This window comes from Myotis daubentonii, chromosome 3 (genome assembly GCF_963259705.1).
Source record: "Myotis daubentonii chromosome 3, mMyoDau2.1, whole genome shotgun sequence".
NCBI lineage: Eukaryota > Metazoa > Chordata > Mammalia > Chiroptera > Vespertilionidae > Myotis > Myotis daubentonii.
In genome coordinates this window covers 129,265,900-129,284,314 of record NC_081842.1, presented here as the reverse complement: position 1 = coordinate 129,284,314, position 18,415 = coordinate 129,265,900, and the positions used below count along the sequence as shown (strand labels likewise).

At 47.0% G+C, this 18,415-nt stretch overlaps 1 long non-coding RNA gene across 1 annotated transcript; it reads right to left on the bottom strand.

Moving 5' to 3' along the window:
- Positions 1-12,427: 12,427 nt before the first annotated feature.
- Positions 12,428-14,455, bottom strand: LOC132229394 (uncharacterized). Its single transcript, XR_009451677.1, has 2 exons — positions 13,208-14,455; positions 12,428-12,627 (listed from the first exon to the last, which is right to left on the bottom strand). It is a non-coding gene; the product is annotated as an uncharacterized LOC132229394 (long non-coding RNA).
- Positions 14,456-18,415: the final 3,960 nt, after the last annotated feature.

The following is an 18,415-nucleotide window of genomic DNA, read 5'->3' as shown; positions in this document are numbered from 1 at the left end:
ACCCACCTGATCAGAGTGGCTTCTTACCTTTGGAATGTATTCTTCCAATGTGATTTTTAGCTACACATTGTAAGTTTGGTAGGTCCTGTCCAGGATTATAGGTTGTGGTGAGAAGCTTATATGTCCTGTACCATGGCTGGCCACTTCTTTCACTGATGGCCATCTTGCCCACAGAGACTACAAGTCCCAGCATTCATTGCATACCAGTCCTGGCCAGGGCCTCTGTTAATAAAGAGGCCCCAGGAGGCTCTTCCTCTCCTCCCTCAGAAATGCCTCTCCTTATCTTCCAGCCAGGTGGCAGGTTGCCACCCAGGCCTTGACTCAGGCAATTGCTTTGTTTCAATGCAATAGTGGTGATCTTTTCATTTCTGGTGATTTCTTTATACCATGATGAGACAAGGAAAGGCAAGATCTCTAGCAGAGAGTTGTTTCACTACTCATTCATTCAGCCAGTGACCAGAACCCTGGCAAGATCCAGGGTTTTGTCAGATGGGAGCTGTGGTAGTGAATAAAAAAAGTGAAACCAGATGTTCACCCCTCCAGTTGCTTCATATCCATGCAGGCGCTTGGATGAAAAGGCTGTAAATATGTCCCAGTCCTTGATTCCTGAGGCCCAGATTTATGCACCATGTAACCTTGCACCAGGAATCCACCACCCTCACTGGAACATCAGCTTCTGAAGGGGCAGAGCCCAGCTGTGTCCTTGACCAGAGGTGGTGGATGGTGCTGGAGAGGCAGGGGCAGGGAACACAGGCGCGGGGAGCCTGGCTGGGAACCAGCGATTGCTTTTCAAGAATTTTAAAGAAGGCAAAGGATTTTACAAGATTGGCTTGGAGTTTGGTGTTCTTAGGAGATAAATCAAACTCTATTTTGCATTTTAGCCTGAAAGCGAACTCAATTTCTCTTTGGAAAATATTGGCAGATGCAAGGGGACTCTGTGGGAATGAAACTCCCATAAGCAGAGTTGTTGGTACAGGTAGAGCTGCTCACAGGAGAAAGGAGAGGTAAGGAGGGCCAGACCCTGTCTGTTCCGGGAGTCCACGCTCTGGAAGCTGGGATTTATCCTGAGTGCCATGGGATGCCACCCAACTTTGGCTTTATGAAGAATCTGTCTTTTGTATGGAGATTAAGTTATGGGGTGGGAGCAACAATGGAAGCAAGAAGACAACTGCTACCTGCTGGTAGCCTGCAGTTGATGTGAGTTCCAACGTGGCACACAAACTCCTTGCCATCCTGCTCCTACAGCGGCAGCATTCTTCCCAAGTTCTCCATTTCTGTCTTTCTGCATCATCTGGCTCACATTTTCTGCTCTCCTAACATTTTCCCAGCTTGCTGACATTTTTACAATGGGCATAACCTTATTATTTTATTATTAGTCACTAAACAAAAATAATTTGCTTTTCATTAGATCCATTTGCTCAAAGTGTTACAATAGTTTCTAGTACATTTTAAATGACCACGTTCTCATAGCTGGCTTTAAACAATGCTTCTAGGTGTGTGTCTGACCACCTAGGGCCGGATGTCACTCATGTTTGTTTTGTTACCTGCAATTTCTATTTTGCACAGCAACTATGGTTTTTATTTGTTCTCATTAAATACTAAAAATGTTCAGTTCAGTGGATTCTTCATATAAAATGACTCAAAAAGCCTTCCTTCCCCCCCCGCCCCCAACCAAATAAGGCTTAAAGCAGATGTCTGCTTGCACTGCAGAACTAAAAACCTGTGCATGTGTGACTGAAACATTTGCCCGGAACAGCTGAGGGGGTTTATGTGGTCAAGTGTGGAGCCCGTGGGCCAGGAAAGGAAGGCCAGGGAGATTTGATGTTTTAACCAGGAGAGCCTGAGACTGCACTGCTTTGTTTGGGACTCTCTCTTTCCCTACCTGTGAATCCTCCCCCTGCACCCTCACCCCAACCATTGAATTCATGAAAGAAGTCTTTTGAAAAGAAACAAAGGGAGACCACACCTGTGGGCTGGAGGGCATTGCAGTGCTACCCTCAGCCTTCTCACTGTCCTTGAGCACTTGGCCACTGCTGATACCTGGATTACTTTTGGGACTGGAGCTTCAGGTCGCATCCCCTTTGGGGAGCCTTGTTGCAGACAGCAGGAATTAGATGTAAATTGGGGAGTCCTGCAGGTATGTGGGATATATGAACGTGTGCAGAAGGTCAGATTGCTTATGGGGAGTGTGTAGGGTGAGACAAAGAGAACCAGCTCTGGGAAGAACCAACAGGAAGCAGAAGTCTGGAGGAGCTGAGATCCTGAACAGACTGAGAAGGCAAGGCGACTGTTGTGGGGTGGGGAGAACTGGAAGCCCCGGAGCAGCAAAGTTCATGAAGGAAGAGTGATGAGTCAACACGCAGACAATTATTAAGATGAAAAGGAAAGCGTCCATTAAATTTGGGAATTCAACACTAACTGGTGATTTGATTAGAGCTGGTCAATGCGGGAGTGGTGGGGCCAGAGTCAGCCTGCGTAGGTGGGCAAGTGAGGCAACAAAGACACCGAGTGAAGGAGAATTTGGCAAAGCAGAGCGACAAAGGGCAGGAACAGAGGGAGTGCGCGGGGTAAGAGAGGACTTTGCTGGTTTCTGTTTTGCTTGGCTTTGGGTGGGGTTGGGGGTGGTTGTGATGGTATTTACTTTGCTTTCACTTCCTATTACAAGGAAGAAAAAGACAAGCCCTATTGGTAGGCAATTAAGTTCTCTGCCATGGCAGTGTGGGTTTGTCTCGCTCACTGTGATGGAGACCTGATGGCTTGTTTTAAGAACTTGTCTTGTTTCTATAGAGATGAAGGCTAGGAGCCCTAAAAAGGCCAAGGAGGAGAAAATCTTGAATGAGAGATTGGAGAGGATCTTGATGATGAGACACAGGATGAGGGGAGATGGGGAGGATGAGAAAACAGGAAAGGGATCCTGAGGGAGGGAAGACAGAATGAGGTCATCACACAGGTGAGAGAGAGAAACAGGAGGAGACAGGGCCCCTCTTTGAGCCTGGAGCAGGAAGTTGAGGGAATTCGTGTGGCCGGCAGCCCTACTTTCCTTGGTCACTAGGCAGCAAGGCCACCTAATGTCGGAGGAGATGAGGATGTGCTGGAGTTTGTTGAAAAATCTGAGGTTTAGCTGTTGTGGGGACTGAGGGGGAACTGAGCAGGGATCAGGAGAAGTTTCCTTCTCATGGCTTGCCTGGCCAAGGTTAATGGTGTATTCAAGGTGTTCATGGCACAAATATCCAGAACTTCCTCCATCAGTGCCGTCAGGATGTGGGGAGGAAGGATGTAGAGAGCAGAGGAAGGGTCAAGGTTGTAAGACACATGAAGTAAAGGACCAGGGCCAAGGGAGCCAGGGGTTCTGGCATGAGACACTGGATTCCTTGTCCTCTCCCTTTCTGACCTGCCCTCAGCCTTTTCACAAACAAAAAATTAATTTTGCTCCTTGTGTTTTATCCAGAGAGAGCCTTTTGGGACATATTCTATACACTGAAAAAACAGACTTTGGGTAATTTTGACGTGTCAATGTAGGTTCATCAATGGTAACAAATGTACCATTCTGGTGCAGGATGCTGATAGTGGGGAGGCTGTGAGCATGGGGTGAGGGGCATATGAGCAGTTTTAGGTTCACAGCAAAATTGAGCAGAAAGTACATATAATTCCTGTATATAGGATGTACTCCTTCCCCACTTACCTCACCATCAACATCTCCATCAAAGTGTTACATATACTTGTTATTGATGAACCTACAATGACACATCATGATCATCTAAAGTGCACAGTTTACATTAGGATTCATTATTGATGTTGAATATCCTGTGGGTTTGGGCAAATGTGTAATGACATGCATCAACAATCATAGTCGCATACAGAGTAATTTCAAGGCCCTAAAATCCTCTGTGCTCTGCCTATTCACCTCTCCCTCCCTCCAACTGCTGGCAACCACTGGTCTTTGTACTGTCTCCATAGTTTTGCCTTTTCCAGTATGTTATATAGCGGGAATCCTATAATATGTAGTCTTTTCAGTTGGCTTCTTTTTCATTATAAGCATTAAGGGTTCTACATGTCTTTTTTTTGGTAGCTTGAAGCTCTTTTTTATTGAATTTATTGAGATGACATCCTATATAATAAAAGCCTAATATGCAAATTGACCAAATGGCAGAACAACGAGTGGAACAATCAGTTGCTATGCTGTGCACTGACCACCAGGGGAAAGACGCTCAATGCAGGAGCTGCCCCCAGCACCCAGGCCCAAGGCCAGCTAAGGTGGGGTGCCAGTGGGGCCCCACAATTGCCCCACCGGTTGCCCCACATGGGGAGGCAACTGGTGGCGGCAGCAGGGTCAGGGCTGGCAAGTGGCCAGTGCCAGGCTGGTCAAGGCGGGTGCCAGCGGAGGCCCCCTGATTGCCCTGCTGGTTACCCCACAGATCAGTCCTGATGCTGGCCAGGCCTAGGGACCTACCTATGCATGAATTTTGTGTATCGGGCCTCTAGTTTATTAATTCTATAACACATCATCTGTGTATGCATGTGTGTTCACCCCAAGTCAAGTCTCCTTCTATCACCTTTTATTCCCCTTACTTTTCTTTTACCTCCCCCACCCTTCTTTCCCTATGGTAATCACCATATTGTTGTTTATGTCTGAGTTTTCCCCCCTTTGCTTAATCCCTTTACCTTTTTCAGCCAGCTTTTCAACCATCCTCCCCTCTGACAGCTGTTAGTCTGTCTTCTGTATCCATGAGTCTGTTTCCATTTTGCTAGTTTATTTTGTTCATTAGATTTCACATACAAGTAAAATCATATGGTACTTGTCTTTATCTAACTGGCTTATTTCATTTAGCATAATACTCTCCAAGTCCATCCATGCTGTTGCAAAAGGTAAGATTTCCTTATTTTTTATAGCCAAGTAGTATTCCATTGTGTAAATCTACCACAGCTTTTTATTCACTCACCTACTGATGGGCACTTGGGATGCTTCCAAATCTTGGCTGTGGTAAAGAATACTACAGTGAACATAGGGGTGCATATATTCTTTCGAATTAGTGTTTTGGGTTTCTTGGGATACATACCCAGAAGTAGAATTGCTGAGCTAATTTGTTTTTAATGATGAACAATACACCATTGTCTGGATGTATCAAGGTTTGTTTTATCTATTCACCTATGGAAGGACATCTTGTTTGCTTCCCAAGTTTTGGTAATTATGAATAAGGCTGCTATAAACATTCATGTGCAGGGTTTTGTGTGGGCATATATTTTAACTCACTTGGCTAAATACCAAGGAGAGCAATTGCTGGATCATATGGTAAAAGTATATTTAGTTTTGTATGAAACTGCCAAACTGTTTCCCAAAGTGACTGTACCATTTTGCATTCCCACCAGCAATGAATGAGAGTTCTTATTACCACATATCTTCATTAGCATTTATGTTGTCAGTGTTTTGAATTTTAACCATTTTAATAGGTGTGTAGTGGTATCTCATTGTTGTTTCAATTAGGTTTCCTTAATGACAAAGATGTTAAGTATTTTTTTATATGCTTACTATAGGCCTGGTGCACAGATTCATGCACAGGGTGGTGGGGGGGGGGGCTTCCCTCGGCAATCAGGGTCAATCGGGGGAGGGTCCGTGGGAGGTTGGCTGTGGGAGCACACTGAACACCAGGGGGCAGTTTATGCATTGAGCATCTGCCCCCTGGTGGTTAGTGAGTGTAATAGCGACCGTTCAACCAGTCATTCAGTTGACCCATCATAAGAGTCATTTAGGCTTTTATACATATAGACTAGAGGCCCGGTGCACAAAAATTTGTGCACTCGGGGGGATGGGGAGGTCCCTCAGCCCGGCCTGTGCCCTTTCGCAGTCTGGGACCCCTCAGGAGATAACGACCTGCTGGCTTAGGCCTGCTCCCTGGTGGCAGAGGGCAGGCCCAATCCCTAGGTGCAGCCCCTGGTCGGGCTCAGAGCAGGGCCGATTGGGGAGTTGGGGCACTGCCCCCTGTCATGCACAGAGCAGGGCGGATTGGGAGGTTGCGATACCACCCTCAGTCATGCTCAGGGTAGAGCCGATTGGGGGGTTGGGGGACCGCTCCCTGTCACACTCAAGGCAGGGTCGATGGGGAGGTTGCAGCACCACCCCCTGTCACGCACAGAGCAGGGCCCATCAGGGGGTTGGGGAGCTCCCCCCTGTCACTCACAGAGTGGGGCCGATAGGGGAGTTGGGGCACAGCCCCCTGTCACACACAGAGCAGGGCGGATCAGGGGGTTGGGGCACCGCCACTCTCACACTCAGGGCAGGGCCGATGGGGAGATTATGGCTCTACCCCATCACACACAGAGCGGGGCCAATCAGGGGGTTGGGGCGCTGCACCCTGTCACACACAGAGCCGCAGGGCGATCAGGGGGTTGGGGAGCTCCCCCTATCAGGCACAGAGCAGGGCTGATCAGGGGGTTGGGGCGCCTTCCCCTGTCAGGAACAGAGCAGGGCCGATAGGGAGGTTGTGGCCCCGCCCCCTGTCACACACAGAGCTGCAGGGCTATCAGGGGGTTTGGGCACTGCCCCCTGTCACACTGATCCCGGTGCTGGGAGGCTCGTGGCTCCGCTGATCCCGGTGCCATGAGGCATATTACCCTTTTACTATATAGAATAGAGGCCTGGTGCACGGGTGGGGGCCGGCTGGTTTGCCCTGAAGGGTGTCCTGGATCAGGGTGGGGTCCCCACTGGGGTGCCTGGCCAGCCTGGGTGAGGGGATGATGGCTGTTTGTAGCTGGTCACACACCCTTCAGGGTGGGGGTTCCCACTGGGGTGCCTGGCCAGTCTGGGTGAGGGACTGAGGTCTGTTTTCAGGCTGGCGGGTGACTGAAGCTCCCAACTGCTCCTATCTTTCTTTTTTTTTAAATTCTGGGCAGCTTTAGCTTTGAGGCTTGGCTCCAGCTCTTAGGCCTCTGCTGCTGAAAGCAGGTTTCTGGTCTTTGTTTACCTTCTGTATTTGAAACAATGTTGCAATCCTGCTGGCTGAAGCCCGGCAACTAAAGCAGGTTTCTGGGGTTTTGTTTAGCTTCTATATTTGTAACATAGTTGCTTAGAGTTGCAGGTCAGAGGCCAGCAGCGGCAGGCAGGGAACGTTGGAGTCCTCCGTCAATGAAGCAAGCAAGCCTCATGTTCGCTTTAAGCTGCCTGGCTGCCGGCCGCCATCTTGGCTGGCAGTTAATTTGCATATTGCCCTGATTAGCCAATGGGAAGGGTAGTGGTCGTAAGCTAATTACCATGTTTCTCTTTTATTAGATAGGATTGCCATTTGTAATCTTCTTTGGTAAAATGTTTGTTCAGCTCTTTGGTCCATTTTTAAGTTGGGTTGCTATCCTATTATTGAATTTTAAGAGTTTTTATGTATGTTGGGTAACAGTCTTTCATCAAATGTATCTTTTGCAAATATTTTCTCCCAATCTGTGGTGGGAGCTTGGCTGGCCAGGGGGAAGAGGCTGCAGGAGGTTGGCTGTGGGAGCACACTGACCACCATGGGGCAGCTCCTGCATTGAGTATCTTCTCCCTGGTGGTCAGTGCACATCATAGTGACCAGTCTTTTGCTTTCCTTTAAGTTACCTATTTGCCTCATTTATTATTTACATGCTATTTTTTATATACCTATCTGTGGCAGTTAAAAATATGTTCATAATTTCTTTAATATGCTTCCCTTCAAAATGTAGGGGCCTGTTTCTCTTGCCTTATGTGTGAGCTTTACTTAGTGAATTGCTTCTAACAAACTAAACATGGCAGAAGTGGTGATGTGTGACTCCTGATACCAGGTCTAAAAGACCTCACAGCCCCTCCCTCATCTTTCTTAAGGATTGATGCTCTGGGGAACACACTTGCCATGTTTTAAGGCCATTTAATCAGCCTTATGGACAGGTCCATGTGGGGAAAAATTCAGGGCCCCTTGCCAACAGCTTAGCAAGAACTGAAGCCCCCTGCCAGCAGCTGTGTGGGGAGCCATGGGCAGCTGAGCCCGGGGTCTTGGGCGAGCATGCAGGTGACTGGAGCCTCAGATGACACGTTGACTGCAACCTTGTCAGGCCTCTGAGTCAGAACCACCAGCGAAGCTGCTCCCAGGTTCCTGACCCTCAGAATCTGTGAGCTAATAAATGTTTATTATTTTAAGTCTGTAAGTCTTGGGGATAATTTGCCATGCAGCAATAATTAATGTATCTAATTTCTTCGGGATTACCACTTTGTCATTCGATCGGCCACACTGTCTACTCTGTCAAGTCTAATTATTTTTTTCCAGCATGTCCCCTCTTTTCTACTTCCACTGTTCTCAGGTCTTGCCACAGAGTTGTCATTGTCCCCTCCCTGCTGATTTGGCTCATTGGTTTCAAGATGCCTGTTCTTCCTTTTCTTTCCCTGAAACCCATCAACGACTAACTCTTAGATAAGGTGTATGAGAGGTCAATTTTCTTAATCCTTGCATGTCTAAAAATGCTTTTACCTATTTTCATTCTTGATTGATAGTTGGTTGATTATAGATTCAAGGCAGAAAGTTGTTTTCTCCTTGAATTTTGAAGTCATTGATTATTCTTCTGGCATCCAATGTACCTGCTGTCCAATACCATTTTCATTCTTGTTCTGTTGAGTATGACCTAGCTTTTCCCTCCTTGGAAGTTCTAGGCTCCTAGTGTTGTGGAATTTTATGATGTGACTTGTATCATTCAGGATGCTTTGCTGAAAGTGAAGAAAGCCCAAATAAAATGGCTCACAGGACAAGTGGATTCATTACTTACATAGTAAAAAGACCTGCAATAAGGTGGCTCTGGGGTTGATTGACTTAGTGACTGAAGTACATAGTCAGGGACCCAGGTTTTTAAAAATCGATCTGCTCTGCCAGGGTGCATTGGCAACTCCCTTTGTGGGCAAAATATGGCAGCAGCATATATTCCAGAGGCAGAAATTGAGACTCTCTTTCCCTCTGATCTAGTTAAAACTTTAGAATATTTCCCAGAATTAATCCTATCATCGGCAGACTTTCTCTCATGGCCCCAGGTCCAAAATAAGGTGTTATAGTCATTTCTAAATGAATCACTAGACCAGGGGAATAAAATTAATATTATTATCTTAGAGTAATCAAGATTTACTCCCTGAAACTGAAGATGGGCATTGGTGTTTTCTGACAACATGGTTTTGTAGGGGAATATGGGGATTTTAAAATACAATGTGAATCCTGTACCTTTGTCCTGTGGGTTTATAGCATTTTGTTCCTTTATTCCTTTTTAATAGGATTTTGAAGGGAGAGGTGATACCGTGTATGTCCAATCTGTCATCTCCGTATGGAAGCCCCCACCAATGTTTTTCAAACTGTGAGTTGTAACCTATAGTATGCTATGCATTTAAAGAATGAAACAGAATATATGATACCAGATTGCATGTATTGCATAAGTAAGATGAAATATTGTTTCATGAAACATTTATTTAAGTTCAGTGTGCATGTGTGTGTGTGCTGGATAGGGATGTAAACTGTTTCTTGTTAAAAGTTGTACACAAAAATATTTGGGAAACATTACTTTAAAGAAATCTCTTCCGAGTATTTTGTGCTCAACAGTAACTATCTTATTTTGGTAGGTTTTACAGATACATGAGGTCCTAGCAAGCACATCACGCTTCAATGGCTATGACAGAGCATGGGGAATATGTATAAGGGAACAGCTTCCCTCTCTTCCGGAGCAACTCAACGTGCTAGCATTATTGTCCTAGTCATTTCTTTCTTCCAAAGGAAGAAACTGTGATTCAGAAATAAGCTGATGCCCCCAAAAGGCGCCGGCAGGGCCTGAGTGGCACATTTCTGGCCATTAGTGTGCAGGTTGGCTGAGATCTGCCCCCTGATGGTCAAGGCTGTTCACAGAGTGCGAGGAGCTCTGTCCCAGGCGAAGCCTGTGCGCTCAGCAAACATCTGTCCAAAGGCTGCATCCTCCAATAGCTGGGAGAGCCCAGGTGAGGAGGGATGCGAACCTCCGTCTGAGTTACACAATGTAGGAAGAACAGGTTTGTTTTGGAGGCTTATTTTCACGCAGCCTTGCCCTTTCCAGGCAGTTGTGTTCAGGAAAGCATGATATGTATGTTTCCTCTGCCTAAAGGTTTTCAGGAAGTGAAAACAGTTTTTTGTGAAACCAGTGTTTTTGGATCAAAATGTGTCCTGGTTGGGAAGCTCTTGCTGCTGCCTGGGTGAGGTCAGTTAACCTGGCACTGTAGTCCCCACCCTGGGCCGCAGGGCCGGCTGGAGGACGTCTTAGTCTGGCAGCCCTGCGTCTTCAGTGGCCTGTAACCACGGTGCGCTGCCCTTCTGCTGCCCTTCCTTGCTCTCCTCTGGTCATTCTCTTGTACTGTATTTTCTGCTTCCCAGTTTTAACATTCTTATTTAAAGAGGTTTATTGAAATATCCTTGACATGTATATTTTTAAGTTGTACAGCTTGATGTTTTGAGACAGTACACATGTGGAAAGATCACTACAATTGAGCTAATTAACATATCATCGCCTCTGCTTAGTTGCCACTATGTGTGTGTGTGTATGTGTGTGGTGAGATTTCACCTTTGCTCTATCCTCTTTGCAATTCCCAGTGTACAATACAGTGTTGTTAACTGTAGTCACCAGGTACTCCCTGCGTTACATCTCTACAAATTTGCTCTAGAATTTATTCATCTTGTGTAACTGAGACCCTTTGAACATCATCCCATTTCCCCCTCCTTCTGCCATGGCAACCAACATTCTACTCTTTGCTCCTATGAATTTGACTATTTTATATTCCACATACTAGTATAAGTGAGATCATATAGTATCACTCTCTCTATGTCTAGCTTACTTCACATAGCACAATGCTCTCCAGGTTTATCCATGTTGTCACAAATGGCAGGACCTCCTTTTTCAAGGCTGAATAATATTTCATCATATATATAATTTATTCATGAGCAATGCAGGGGTTAGAGGCATGGACTCCCCCTCCAATCTTTTGAAATTTAGTGTATAACTTTTGACTCCCCAAAACCTTAAATTGTGGGAGATTTCTTCCAGGAAATACCCCACCCAATCTCCCATAGATGCCAAAATACCCAGATGCTCAAGTCCCCCATATAGATCAATGCATACAGTCAGCCCTCTGCATCCATGGGCTCCCAACCATGGGTGGAAAATAGTACAAGTATTTATTGAAAAACACCATGTATAAGTGGATCTGAGCAGTTCACACCTGTGTTCAAGGGTAAAAATAAAAAGTATATATGCAAGCTTTCCTCTCCCTTTCCCCACCCTTATCCCTTTCCCTAAAGGCTTTTGAAGTCCCCCTTACTACTCACTTAGAAAGCCTAGAATGGGTAGAAAATGCTACAGAGACAGAAGGGCCGTGGGGCAGGATAGCAGGTGGTGATAACTGATGGGAAGCGTTCTGAGTATCAAAGCTGGGCCTCCTCAGAAGGAAGGCTCTCTAGCATGTCTTGTCCAACATATTCATCATATGTTACCCATATGCAGTCATAAAGGTCACTCCACCAATTTTGTGGACCATTCCCCATGACCTAAAAACATCTTGGAAGGCTTGACGATCGGCTGAAACTGGTAAGAGAATATGTCTTATAAGTAAATAGCACAAGAACAGGATGGGGGAGATGTGGCAGGGTCATGAAAAAGACTTAAAAGGTGTTTAGCTAAGAGTTGAGTGAAAAAGAGCCAACAGCAGGTATGACACCCCCCCCCCCTCCACACACACACACACACACACACACACACACACACACACACAAAGGCTGCATTGGCGAAGCTCAGTGTTTGCCATGAGCCATGCTGGGCAGACACCAAACTTAAGAGAGAAATAACCTGTCATCCAGTTGCCAAGAGGAACCGATGGCGAAGGGCTTGAGACTACAGCATGGCAGGAAGATTGAAAGAAGTAGGCAGAGATAAGGAGGAAACGATGTGATGACCACATTCAAAGATTGAGGAGGAGGACTCTGATGCTCTGAGGAGGACCACTAAGTTCCCGGGGTCAGATCTCATTTTCAACATGAAGAAGTGCATTGCAGCCGTCAAGGGTGTCCAAGGTGGACCGGCTGCTTCCTGTGGCAGTACGTCCCTCCCGTTGGAAAGTGCTGGTGCTCGGTGGACGGTTTAAAGTGAGACGTTGGATATTTAGTTGAACAAAATGCCCGTCACAACTTTTTATGGTTGACACTAATACTACTAACAATAGTGGTAGCTAACACTAACTGGCTGGGTATGTGGTACCCAATGTGTTATCTGTATTATTTTATTTAATCTTTACAGCAACACCATGAGATACTTAACTATTATTAGTACCATCTTAGAGTTGAGGAAATGTGCTGAGGGAGGTGAAGAATATGCCCCAAATTAGAGACAGTGAAGAATAAGGCCTCACTGGTGAGTGGGACTAAAAATCTAACAGCTCAGATCAGGAGAATATTTACTGGCATAAAGTTAATGCAGATGTGGGAGGGCCGGAGGGGAGTTGGATGGTCTCCTCTGTGTGGCTACAGACCACAGGGGCAGGGACGTCTGTGGTCTCTGCACAGGAAAGGTGTAGCAGCAGGCCTGACAAGAGGAGTTCCAAAGGAACAGAGCAGTTGTGTCCTTTTGCTGGGCGGAATTAGCCTTAAATAAAGAATTCAATGAGTAAATCACACCTATAATCACACCTATACCATATAAATTTTGACTGGTGTGATAGCTTTTGGATAGTGCACAAGGAGAATTTCATGAAAACTACAAATGCCAATCTACGTTTTGAATCACAGCACCAGCAGGTTTGTTTCTGATGCCTGCATGATCGGAAAGAAATGCTCCCAGTCCTTCATTGTGCCCTGGAACAACAGCCAATATTCTTTGCTTCTCCATATTTAAAAAGAAAAACAGAAGGACTTGGCATTCGTTTCTATTTCATCCAGTTTTTAAATTGTTCTCAGTGGGAAATTCAGTCTGAATACCTAGCCCAACACTGTTGGAAACTGGAAGCCCTCCCAGCAACGTGAAGTTCCCCATTCAGTTCCAAGTGCGTTCTATTCCCGATGGTGAGTGTTACTTCTATAATTAGCATGTCCCCACTTTAGAGGCTCCTAGTCCTTCCCACTCGGCAGGAGGAGGGAGGAGGAAGGCACAGAGGCAGACCCTGGTGGCCAAGCAGGCAGAGCTGGAGTGCTCAGGGCTGCTGGCACCACCAGACTTGCTAGCCTACCTGCTCAGGCCCTGCGCCTGGCTTTTCATCGGTAGAGTTTCAGAAGGGAATACATGCAAATGATCCTCAATGAACAGTAATCGCTCCATAAAGAAACATCAGGCATAGCAGCACACCGAGCCACAGCACCACGCAGTGCAGGGCCTCGCTGCTGTTCTGAGGCCAGGGCAGGTCTCAGGCAGGAGAAGCGAGCAAGAACTGGGGCCTGTGCATGAGGTGGTAGCTCCATGCTGGGAGTCTGGTCACTTGCTACCTTCTGCTTCACACTTGAATCTTCCCAGGACGTTGGGGCTGGATCTTCCCACCTCCATGGCATCATGAATCAGAGCTGTCCCGGAGAGCTTGTGGGAAAACATGAAGGATAAGATTGCAGGGGTCCGCTTTGCTCCCTGCCTCTTGGGGGCTGGACTGCGGTGTGGCCCATTCCACTGCTCCAGGTTTTCCTTTTCAGCCCTCCCCTGGGGTGAGCTGCCTGGGTGAGTCAGAAAAGGTGTGCTGTGGGAGGCGGGACAAAGGCCAGTCCTTGTTGCCAGGAGTCCTTTGAGATGCAGAGCTGCCCTTGCAAGGGATGCCCAAGAGCCAGCTCTCGAATTTGTCCCGTGGAAGGATGCCATGTTCTTACCTCTCTGGCAAGGCCCAGGTTGCAAGCTGGGAGTGTGATACACATCTGTTCAGAGCCAAGCACTGTGCTCAGAACTGGGTCACCTCATAGACAGGCAAAGATGATCTATTCTGATTGGGGGAATCAGATTTCGTCCTTCCTTGTAAAACCCAGCCGTGCCCCCAGTGTCTGCCAGCATCAAGGTGCTCCTTTGTCCTCTCGCTCCAGAGGCTGAAGAGTGAAGTGACACAAAGGGCAGAGTGCCCGCCTGACGTCTCCCACACCCGTCTCTGTTCAGGGCTCTGGGCACTCACTCTGGCTTCCTTGCCCAGAGGCCACGGAGCCATCACACTTGTCTAAGGGGGCAGGAGGTGTGGCTTCTCTCCGGAGCCTGTGTCTCTTCAGTGCATACCCCTGGCATGTGCTGGGACACGCAGCCTGGCCTTCCCAAGAGCAGCGTTTCACTGGCACAGCAGGGCTTGGAGGGAGGTTTCTGTCTCCCACCCTCCCCTCTGCCTTTCTGACTTGTTTTTCTGTGGCAGCTAGTGCCTGTGCTCCCAGACGCCCTGTGAGTGAAAAAGGAGCCTGCTGAGTTATGCATGGGCCCATGCTGCCCTCTAACGGCTCCTGCCGTCTAAGTTTCCAGGCCCTGCTGGGAACAGATGCCCAGGCCCTCGTGGAGGGTTCCCAGCAAGATTCCCTGAGGAAGCTGGTTCTTTCCTCCCAGCAGCCCTTACTCTACATGGGGACAGAGTGGGGTGGGGGGGGGGTGTCAAAGTCAGGCAGCTTTGGTGTGTCTGTCTGTGGGAGAAATGGTCCAATGTCTCCCTGCCAGGCTCGAAGTAACCAGACGTTCTTTGGACCCACCTATCCCATTGCTCATCACTTCCACCTGCTCCCTGGCAGCTCCTTTCGGGGACCAGAGAGGGGAGCACAGTGCTGGCAACTGTGCACACGAAGGGGCTTCCTTCCCCTGGTAAGAGGGGCGTGGGGGTGAGGTTCAGACTTTCCAGTTGACACCACAAGAACCAACTCAAAAGGAGAGGGAGAGAGAACAGGCAAATCTGTTGACATAACATCTGTTGAGTTAATGTTTGAAGAACCTGAAGAAATTGTTTGGACATGGTCCAGTTCTGTTTCAAGGCGAATCCAGGGCTTAATCAAGGCACAAAGTTCATAGGTGTGGGAGGAAGAGCTGGGAAACATTTTGTTTTGGTAGCTGGACAGCTTTCCTCCAGAAGTGATGGAAGGAGGCTGAAAGAGGAACTTGTGTTTTTCTCCAGTAAGCTCCAGTCCGGCAAAAGCCAAGCATGCTGCCACTCTGCAGCAACAAGGTGAAAGTTCGTGTTCATGAGTTCAGAAAGTTTCTAGAGTGAAGCTGCTCTTCGTGGAAAAAGACTTAGTGTAAACAGCTCAGATCTGGCCTTCAGCTTTCCTTAAACTGGGGTTGCTGGTCACAGAGGTGAATGCGCCAGTTCCTGGGGGATTGGGAGAGCTGCTTGGTGGGTGGCAAACAGTTGTTCTCCTTCGCCCCGTGGAGGGTGATGGAGAGCAGAGAGCAGCAGAGAAGGATGGGTTGGGGTTGAGTTAATGAGCCTGGTATTCATGTAAGGGTTGAGCAACTAGGCCATTTCTGATATGGTCACTCCTTGCAGAAATGGAAGAGAAGCATTTTTAATTTTATTTTATTTGGATCTCCGACGGTAGAAACCTCGTCATTAGGAAATAAATCTTTCTCTACTGAACTTTAAAGAATGGAGTTATTTATTCTTTCTCAAAATCTTGAGCAAGTTCTAAAAAAAAAGAGAGAGAGATAATAAAACAGTTACTTCTCTTTTGATAAGCTGACCTGAAATTGTGGCCTGGTGTGTCTGTGGATGCCTGATGGTGCTTCCTCAGCCCAGGTGCGGGCAGTAGCGCCCCCAGGCAGAGTGGCCCTGGTGTGGGCCCTCTCCAGGCCTGACCGACAGCGGGCAGCCCCTTTCCCCTTCTGTAACACGCACTCCATCCAGTTCCCACTCTGGAGAGAGAAGTGTTTCCCCAAATCTGGGTTCCTGTTGAGCTGCATGCACCTGCTCCCTGGTTTTATTTGGATAAAACAAGGTAAACAGAGGGCCCCGGGCTTATATGTGATATTTAAAACAAAAGGGTGTGATCAGAGGACCTCTAAGAGTCTTTAAATCCCTGGCATCCTGTGACTTCCTGTTAATGTTCTAGCAGTGGTTAGAGGAAGCCAGCGAGATCTGGACGTCCAGGCCCCTGGGGGGTGCCTGAAGCACTCCACAGCAGCACCTCCACTTCTCAGGATGTGCACATATGCACGCGGCTCTGGTGCACCATCGTTAGCAGGCCAAACCCAGGCGGGCCCTGCATTTTGGCAAGTGCTTCAGCCAGCCTCAGTGTCCTTGCTGAGTGACGATGTGAGCATTAGATTATAGGAGTTCAGTACTCAGCATCTTCAGTGCTAGCATCTTGTAAGATACCAATAGTATTACATTTTAAAAAGCTGGATTAAAAGGACCAAGAGGAAATGAAATGTAGAGGCTGTGAGCCCTATATGCCTCCTCTGGCTTGTGGTCAGATAGGGGCAGGAATTTGAAATAAAAGTAGAAATAAAAGCTGTGGGAGAAAGATGAGAGAGCGGAGAGCGGAGAGTCAGGACCTCTCCTGGAGAAACCAGATTTCCGTGTGAACAGTGTGGGGAGCAGCCATCCGGGCAGCCTGAGAAAACCCGAGGAGAAACCTGAGCAGTCAGCTCTGAGGGATCCAGCAGAGAAGAAAAGCTGAGACCTAGGACCAGGCTCACATCTGAATACCTGCAGGGAGAAGTTTTGGCTGGGAGCAGAAAGGGGATGGGCGGGGTGGCGGCAAAAACTGGGAACTAGTCCAAAGCTACCAGTCTGCCAGGCGAGGGGAACTGGGAGCAGCAGCCCGTTAAGTACCTGATTAATGAGTAAGCTGCTGGCTGGTTTAGGTAAGGGCGCACCTGTGATTCCCTAATCCCTACAAAGCTCCACCGTGAACTCTCCACACTCTCTCAGCCTGGATTGTGCTGAGGCCCTTGCAGGAAGGGACTCCTGAGAGAGTTTTTTCTTCTTTATTTCTTTTTCCATCACTATTTATTCCCCCATACCCCCTTCCACCTCCTCCTTTGCCCCCACAATCACCACACTGTTGTCTGTGTCCATGAGTTCCTTCTCTTTTCTTTTTTGCTCAATCCCTCCACCTCCCTCCTTGCCCCTACACAGGCCCCCAGCCCTCCTCCTCTGCCCCCTCCACCACCAGAGCTGTTTTTTTTTGTTTGTTTTTTTTTTAATCTGACATTTTTTGGTCCTTAACAGAAGTGGCAATAAAAACAAAACTAGAAGTTGCTTCATATACTTGAAGCTATTGTGGAGCAAAATGTGAGCAAAAGTTAATAGTCCATCGTATGGTATAGACTTGAGGTTATCTTTCATCCTGTGGCCTTTCCTGTACAGTTGGGTTTATATTTTTTAAACTTTTTTTTAAAATATATTTTATTGATTTTTTTACAGAGAGGAAGGGAGAGGGACAGAGAGTTAGAAACATCGATGAGAGAGGAGCATCGATCAGCTGCCTCCTGCACATCTCCTACTGGGGATGTGCCCGCAACCCAGGTGAATGCCCTTGACCGGAATCGAACCTGGGACCTTTCAGTCCGCAGGCTGACGCTCTACCCACTGAGCCAAACCGGTTTCGGCAATTTTTTAAACTTTTAATTTAAGAATAACATACATTCAGAACAGTGCCGAAAGCCTGAGTTTATAATTTGCTAAAAGTTCACAATTTGAAAACACGCATACAACCAGCACTTAGATAAAGAAATAGGACATGATGCCCTCCCCGTGCCCCTTTCCCAGCATCAGCCCGCATCGCAAATCATAGTTTAATTTTGCCTGTTTCTTTCTTTTCCCCCCTTTAAATAATTTTTATTTGTGATAAAATGTGCAAAACATAACATTTATAATCTTAATCATTTTTAAGCATACAGTTCAGTGGCATAAAGTACATTCACAGTGTGTGCAACCATCACCACCTCCCAGCCACAGAACTTTTCATTTTGCAAAACTGACACTCTGTGCCCTTTAAACACTAACTCCTCATCTCCGCACCCCCCCATCTCTCTCCCCACCCCCGACCTTGGGCAACCACCGTTCTGCTTGCTGGCTTTATGAATTTCACTGCTCTAGGCACTTCATAAAAAGAATCAAGCAGTGCTTGTCCTTTTGTGGCTGGCTTAGTCACTTAGTATATCTTCCTCAAGATTCATTCATGTTGTAGCATATGTTAGAATTTTCTTCCTAAAAAGGAAGAAGGATAAACAATATTATATTTCTTTGTATGTATATATGACAGTTGTTTATCCGTTCATCCATAGATTGTTTATCCATTCATCCATAAACGTACACTAGGGTTGCTTCCAACGTGTGGCTATCATGAATAATGCTATGAACATGGAGATACAAATATCTCTTTGAGAAGAATGGAGCTGCTGGCTCATGTGGTAGTTCTATTTTTAATTTTTTGAGGAACCGCTATACTATCTTTCACAGCTAGTTTTGCCCCCCCCCCCTTTTTAATTTAGT